Raw genomic sequence first — 8,079 nt, forward strand, 5'->3', positions numbered from 1 at the left:
ACTACCCTAAAGGGGGAAATTATGTGGGTCCACCCTGATCTGCTAGGAGATCAACAGTGGATGAACACCTCGTCCAAAAAGAAGGGAGGTAAGGCTAAGTCTTCCAACATGATTAGCCCCTCCGTTACTGAAAATGATGATCACCTCAAACCTCTTACTAATTCAGAAGAAGAGAGGATTGCCCTGGCAGCATACCCAGGAGACAACCCTGGCACTCGGTCAGGAAAAGCTTACTTGAGGGATTACAGCTAGAACGCTCAAGAGGTTGAAGAACAGCCCCAAGACGCTGGGGGTTCTGTCTCAAAGAAGCCGGTCGATAAAGGGAAGCAAAAAGAGCTCCGGTTCAACAAAAATCTCCACCAGGAGCTTGGAGAATCGAGCGCTCCTTTCCAATTTAATGTCATGGCGCAGCTGGCCAACATACCGGCCAGGATTACCCTATATGAACTCTTGAGGTTTTCCAAGACTACCAAGGAAGCTCTAATTGAAGCCTTAAAGAACACAGAGAGCTTTATTACACAAGTCGCTCCAATCCCTGAAGCTTCTGAAGATCAACCTTGCCTGTAATGCCTACAAGCAGCAAGAAGTCTACCATGCATATCATTCACTTAGGAAGACATGCAAGTCAAGCACAAGCATGAAAGACCATTGTACTACACGGGGTATATCGGATCCTCTGAAATCAGTCGTGTTCAAGTTGACCCAGGCTCAGCGCTTAGCATCATGCCTTACAGGGTCATGCAGGTCTTAAGGATTCCTATGCACCGACTAAACACCACCCAGACTATCATCTTCGGGTTCAACGCTAATAGCACTCGGCCCCTGGGAAAGATCAAACTCAGATACCAGATCGGAGATCTTATGTCCAAAGTGACTTGTTACATCATAGATGCGGACACGTCCTATAATCTTTTGCTAGGACGACCATGGATACATGCAAACCGTATTTGTCCCATCTACCATGCATCAGGTCATGAAGTATGCCAACGACGAGGGGGAAGTCCGAACCTTAATTGCGGAAAAATACCCTTTTCGAGGAGTGGAAAATTTCCACACCGACTCCGTCTTCTATCTGGAGTCCCAGGAGAAAGAAGATGTGGAAAGCGGTAACGAAGCTGATATCGAACCGGATACTAAAGAAGATTGTCCATGGGAGTTAAACTTCGATGTAATGGGTCAGGATGAGAGCAATAATAATGTACCGAGTAAGGGCGAGTGGTGCATTAATGAAGATTTTATTTTGGCGTACTTATCTGATGTCTCCTCTAAAAATGAACAAATAGAGAATGATCCTAATGCAGGTACCAACCCATGGCACGTACTGTGCACAGAGGCATCACTCACATTGCCAATCGAGTCATCATTCGCTTCAGACTAAGGAGTAGAAGATGCACAAAAGGCTTTCTTCAAAGTCCCGTCCAAAAGGAAAGGGCAGAGGCTGATCCATTTTGGTAAAGTTAAACCCGAACAACTCAAACGAGGAAGTTCAGAGGAAGATGACGGAGTTCCCCAATTCTATTACCATGAACTCAATTCTATACGCTTAATCAAACGAATGTGGTATAACTTTAATAAAAAATAGGGCTTAAACTTCGGGAAAGGAAGGCGAACACCGATCCGAATGTCTCTCACTCCCGAAGGAAAACCTCCGGACTACTATCAAAAAACCGGAAGGGGCGTGGGTTACGTCACAACTCCCTCTGTCTCCGAAAATGAAATCAGTAATTATCTGTGTCAGGACCATTCATCCGGAACATCTTCATGGGAATCCGACGTCAGTGTCGGACCTTTCTTTAAAAGTCTGACTGTGAATATGGTTTCGACTAGTCATCCAGATGAAGACACAGGGGGTGATGAAGAGTTAATCGAATCAACCAATGATCCTTGAATCAAACGCCTCAACATCTTATGGGATATGCGCTTCGAACAACGTGAACCACCCACTGAAGATAAAGTGATCCATGTCAACATGGGAGACGAATCTGACCCTAAGCCTATTTTTATAGCTAAAAACCTATCATCATCCGAGAGAGGTCAACATGGGAGACGAATCTGACCCTAAGCCTATTTTTATAGCTAAAAACCTATCATCATCCGAGAGAGAGGACCTTATATCTCTCATTCGAGAATATATAGATGTCTTCGCTTGGAATTATGAATATATGTCTGGCCTTGACCCGAAGGTTGCCATGCACCGTCTCAACATTGATCCGAATGCAAAACCCGTTAAACAACAACAACACAGGTTTCGTCCAGAGATCATGGAATCAATTGAGTCAGAAGTTGAAAAGCTTATAGATTCAGGTTTTGTTAGGGAAGAGCAACACCCGGACTGGGTGGCCAACATTGTCCCAGTGCCCAAGAAAAACGGTAAGGTCCGTATATGCATCGACTTTCGTGACCTTAACGTAGCCTGTCCAAAGGATGAGTTCCCACTTCCTATCACAGATGTTATGATTTACAACACCTGCGGATATGAAAGGATGTCTTTCATGGACGGATTCTCCGGATACAATCAGATCAAGATGCACCCGGAAGACGAAAAACATACTGCTTTTAGAACACCACTGGGGGTGTATTGCTACACAGTGATGCCCTTTGGCCTAAAAAACGCAGGTGCAACTTATCAACGAGCAATGAACACGATCTTTCACGAACACCTACGAAAGAAGATCGAGTGCTACGTTGATGATATAGCAGTAAAGAGCCAATGTAAAGGTGATCATCTTGCAGATCTGAAGACAATGTTCGAGATCATGCGAGCACATCAGCTGAAGATGAACCCGACAAAATTGTTCCTCGGAGTATCAAGCGGAAAATTCCTGGGATTTATCGTTACCTCCAAGGGAATTTCTCTTGATCCGAAGAAAGTGCGTGCCATCCAAGACATGCCACCTTCGAAGAATCTCAAAGAACTCAGAGGTTTGCAAGGTAGACTGGCCTACATTCGAAGATTTATATCGAATCTTTCAGAGCGTTGCCAACCTTTCTCTAAGCTCATGAAGAAAGGAATATCCTTTGTTTGGGATAGAGAGTGTCAAAAAGCATTCGAGGAGATTAAGAGATATCTCACTCAACCGCCAGTTCTCGTGGCCCCGATATCAGGGAAACCATTCCTGTTGTATGTGAGAGCCATGGACCATTCTCTTGGAGCTTTGTTAGCCCAGAACAACGATCAAGGGCAAGAGCAAGCCATCTACTACTTAAGCAGGACCATGATGGGAGCCGAACACCGGTATAATCCGGTCGAAAAAGAATGTCTCGCCTTGGTATTCGCAATTCAAAAGATGTGACATTACCTAGTTGGACAAACAATTCAGGTCATCTCTAAGGTGAATCCCTTGAGAGTTCTGATGACGAAACCATCATCTCTAAATTGTCGGCTCGCAAAGTGGGTCATTCTCTTATCACAATACGACATGCAGTTCATGCCTCAAAAGGCGGTCAAGGGTCAAGCACTGGCAGACTTCCTAGCCGACCACCCAGTATCGGGAGCATCTAAGTTGTATGAAGAATTACCCGACGAAGTTGCCGAAACTTGTGTTACTCAAGAAGCTACGCAAGTAAGGAAATTATTCTTCGACGGTGCGTCTAGAGCAAACCCTCATGGAGCAATCACCGCAGGAGTAGGAGTAGTATTAATCTTTCTGAACGGTCACGTAATCCCAAGAGGATTTTCCCTAATCGAACCATGCACCAACAATGTAGCCGAGTATAATGCTCTGCTATTAGGAATGCAATTTTTCGAAGAACTTAATATTCATCACCTCGAGGCTTAAGGTGAATCTCAGATCATCGTTAATCAAGTCCGAGGGGAATACAAAGTACGTCATGAGGATCTAATCATGTATTACTTCGCAGTGCTAAAGCAAGCTGAGAAATTCGAAGATTTCTTTATCGAATATATTGCACGAGCTGAGAATGCGTATGCAGATGCTTTAGCCTCTTTAGCAACTTCACTAGCCTTACCACCAGGGGTTGAAACAATGATTCCGGTCACGGGACGCGAACTATACTTTTCCAAGATTCCTATAGAGGAAAACCCAGACAAGACAACGACAGGAGAAGTCTGTACAACCTCTATGGAGTTCGAATCTAGGGATTGGAGATTCCCATATATCGACTACGTCCTGTACGAAATCCTGCCCGATGACACTAAGGAAGCGGTCTTATCAAACGAAAGGCCCTCCGATTCTATTACGATACAGTTTCTTAAGTCCTGTATCGTAAATCATATGATAGAGTTTTGCTTCGATGCCTCTCTCGGAGGGAGGCAAAAGAGGCCCTCAAGGAAGCTCACGATGGAATTTGTGGAGCTCATCAGCCCGGAGCTAAATTAGGAGATCGCCTCCGACGAATCGGTTATTATTGGCCAAAGATGTTCTCAGACGCAGCTGACTACGCTAAACGTTGACACGCTTGCCAAATTCATGGGGACTTCATCCACCAAGCACCTGGGAACTTACACCCCACATCGGCATCCTGGCCATTCAAAATGTGGGGTATGGATATCGTGGGACCGATTTCCCCTCCGACGTCCAAGGGATACCGGTTTATTCTAGCTGTGACCGACTATTTCTCCAAATGAGTGGAGGCAATCCCGTTGAAAGAAGTCAAGACTATAAATGTAATCAAGTTCATCAAACATCACGTCGTCTACCATTTTGGAGTCCCGAGACGAATAGTTCACGACAACGGGACACAATTCGTCAGTTTTGGGTTTCAGAGATTTTGTGACAAATTCAGAATCCAAAGTGTCGCATCTACGGCATATTATCCGCCAGCGAATGGTCTTGCAGAAGCTTTTAACAAAACCATTGTGAAGCTTCTCAAGAAGTTTGTTTCCAAGAGCCGACGCGATTGGGATGAAAGACTCGGTGAATGTCTATAGGCCTACCGTACAATGGTGATGACACCTACAAGAGCCATGCCATTCTCTTTAGTATATGGTTGCGAAGCTGTACTGCCACTTAAAATTCAAATCTCTTCCCTGAGAGTCGCAGTTACAACTGGACTAACAGAAGAAGAAAAACATCAACGACGTCTGCAAGAACTTGAAGCCTTAGATGACAAACGACTTCAAGCTCAGCAACAGATCGAATTATATCAAGCCCGTATTTCTAAAGCCTACAACAAAAAGGTTAAAGAACGGATTTTTAAGAAAGGCGATCTAGTTTTGGCCAACAGGCGACCCATGGTGATGACACACAAAACCAAAGGGAAGTTCAATCCCAAATGGAAAGGGCCCTTCGTAATAGAATCAGTCTATTCGAATGGAGCTTATCGCCTCATTGATAAAAAAGGAGACAAGCTCATGATGCCTATTAACGGGAAATTTCTTAAAAGATATTTTCCATAAATCATGCAGCCCCCTAAACTCCAGCCAAGTCAGGCTGGGGGTTGCCAATTCATAGTGTATATCGGGAATAAATTTTTATTTTCCTATCTTGTATGTCGTCATGTTAACATTACACCTCTGACGGATTGAAATTTTCTAGAAATATTCTAAGTAATAATAAAGAGAATTTCGTTTTCATGCTAAGTTAACACTACAACATTTGCATTACTTTTCATTGTCCTGAACTAGATTTCAACAAAAAAGATGATGAAAGGCAAAATGATATCATTTTCATTCAATATTGTTAATTTGAATACAAAATAAAGACAATCGAAATGAAAATGATACAAACTTATTCCCTTGCTACAAAGCAATGCAAATCCTAGGCGTTGGGGCCCATCAGCCTAAAGGACTTGAGCTTAGACTTCAAAGCCAATATTTTCTCCTCACGAGCCTTTTTGACTTCCTCTGTTATCTTGCTCTTGAGCTCCTCTTCATTTGGTGCTGCTTATGCAATCTCTCGCCTAATCTTGTCGGCAACAATAAGTTCATCGCAATAGCCTTTGAAAAGCCCGTCATAGTAAGCAGCTAACCCTTTTGTAACTTCCATATCGTCAGCTAACTGAGCATTTATCAGAGGTAGCTCAACACCAGCACGGGTAAGCTCTGCTGCAGTATCTCGGATACCTGTAGCAAAACTGCCCAGGTCCACTTGTACTTGGAGATGCTCCCCACGCAGGCGGGCAATACGAGATTCTGTTTTAGACAGACCCTTCTGAAGAGCCTCTTGGTGTTGTGCTTTCAAAGCTCTGGCCTGAGAAAGAGCCCGATCCACTTTTGGTTCTATGTCATCGCGTTATAGCATTAAAAGGAGTTCCAATTCATATTCCAGAATAACAATGCTCTAACGACAATTGTCAATCCATAATGCATTCCCCTGGTTCCTAATCTTGGCGAGACACTCTAGCAGATGGGGTTCAAAAACCTTGAAACTCACGTCCCCGAGGCTAACGACGTCGATAGTCATTTGCATCCAATGCTCTAATTGTTCGATAAACTTCCTCAAAGTTTCCGAGCTTGGGGGTGGAGCAGTCGGATAAATAAAGCAATTCGCATAATCAGTGCGAGTGGGGCGATGATCAGCTTCAGAAGATAATTTTTCGGACATATTTGACAATGAGCCTAGGGTGGCCGACCCCTGGCCGCCTGTTGTCATCTCAAGACCGGGAGGAGCAGCTTGAAGCATAGTATCCCCTCTGTTCTCAGGAGAGGCAGCACGCGCCGACCTTATGGCATCCTCCATTAACTTGGCCCTTTTGGAATTTTTGGCCATGACAGGTATTCGTTTACGAATTCTCCTGTCGTACTCGCTTTCCTCAGCAGCAGAAAGTGCCTTCTTACCTAATCTTAAAGAACGAGGTTCAGGAACAGACACTTCTGCAGGAATCTCTTCAGTCACCTTGTCTTTGGGGGAATCAGCAATTGGTGTTCCCTCTTCAATCCCTATAGGGACCTCTTCCTCAGAAGGTTCTATGGTGGGTGAATCCCTAGGGGCTTCAACGACTCCGGTCGCTTCCTATTCACAAGATAAATATTCTTCTATCCCTGGTAGACGAGTTTTTGTAGAACTGCTCTTCAAACGATACAATTCTCGAATCTTATTTATACAAGAAGTGTAAATATCATATCCAGGGATTTGAGAAGCTTCATCATACCAGTTGCGAAAATCGACAACAGTGGAGCAGCCAGGCGGTGAATTGGGTAAAGTAAAGTGCGCGTGGGTCCCCCCAGCGGAGAAGAAAAACCATGCGCGGGCCCCCTCATATAAATTCCCAATTTGAGCCAACACCAGGTTGGGATTGCCAACGTAAAGCTGGTCATATCCAAACTGTCTAGCAAATCTAGAAGGCGTGTAAGGCTCGATGATGCACTTCTCCCGCAAGCGATAGACCAGATAGCCCAACCTGATCATAAGAAGCCATCTAAATGTGCCCTCTTCCAAAGAAGATGATCCCTCAAAAAGCAAGTCCATGAAGCGAGCATTCTCCACGTCAGCTCCGTCAAAATTAGGAGCACAACAGAAAATCCGGTAATTGCTTTCCCAAGACAGAAGCTGTCGAGCCCTAACTATGTAGGAATTAGTCCACGTGGCCAACTCCAATCTCTGTACAAAGGGAATATAAGCGTCATCACCCTCATATACCCCCGTCATCAACGAAGGGCAATGCAACACGAACCAGGCCACTAAATACGTATACGGCATTGGTATACGTGGTTAAGGAGCTTTCCCAGCTTTCTTCTTAGTAGCTTTAATTCCTGAAGCGTCGAGAAGTTCTGAGGTTAACATCCTTAGGCCGTTTTGTATGCAACCTACCATAGAAGTGAGGAGACTCACAGGTCTCCCATGTGCTAGTAAAACAGCTGGATACACAACCTCAGCTAGTATTGCCTCAACTGGTTTCGACGGTACTACGCACCGCTTCAGCCAAATCATGAAAAAGCCCGCGAGAAGAGTCGTGTCAGAAATAGGAACTGTGGCTTGGTGGTGGAAACTTTCGAATTCAACACCAGCCTCAAAATCATCCTCTACATGTTCTGTCTTGAAGGTAGCATTGGAAGCCCTAATTCGAGTTTTGGCGCCTTTAGGAGAAATGGCTGCCATGCGAGATACGGCTACGTCCTTCCGGTTTAAGTTCTGGAAGAGGTATTCCGCCCACGTGGTATGCATAATGCCCCCTCCA

This window comes from Asparagus officinalis, chromosome 7 (genome assembly GCF_001876935.1).
Source record: "Asparagus officinalis chromosome 7, Aspof.V1, whole genome shotgun sequence".
NCBI lineage: Eukaryota > Viridiplantae > Streptophyta > Magnoliopsida > Asparagales > Asparagaceae > Asparagus > Asparagus officinalis.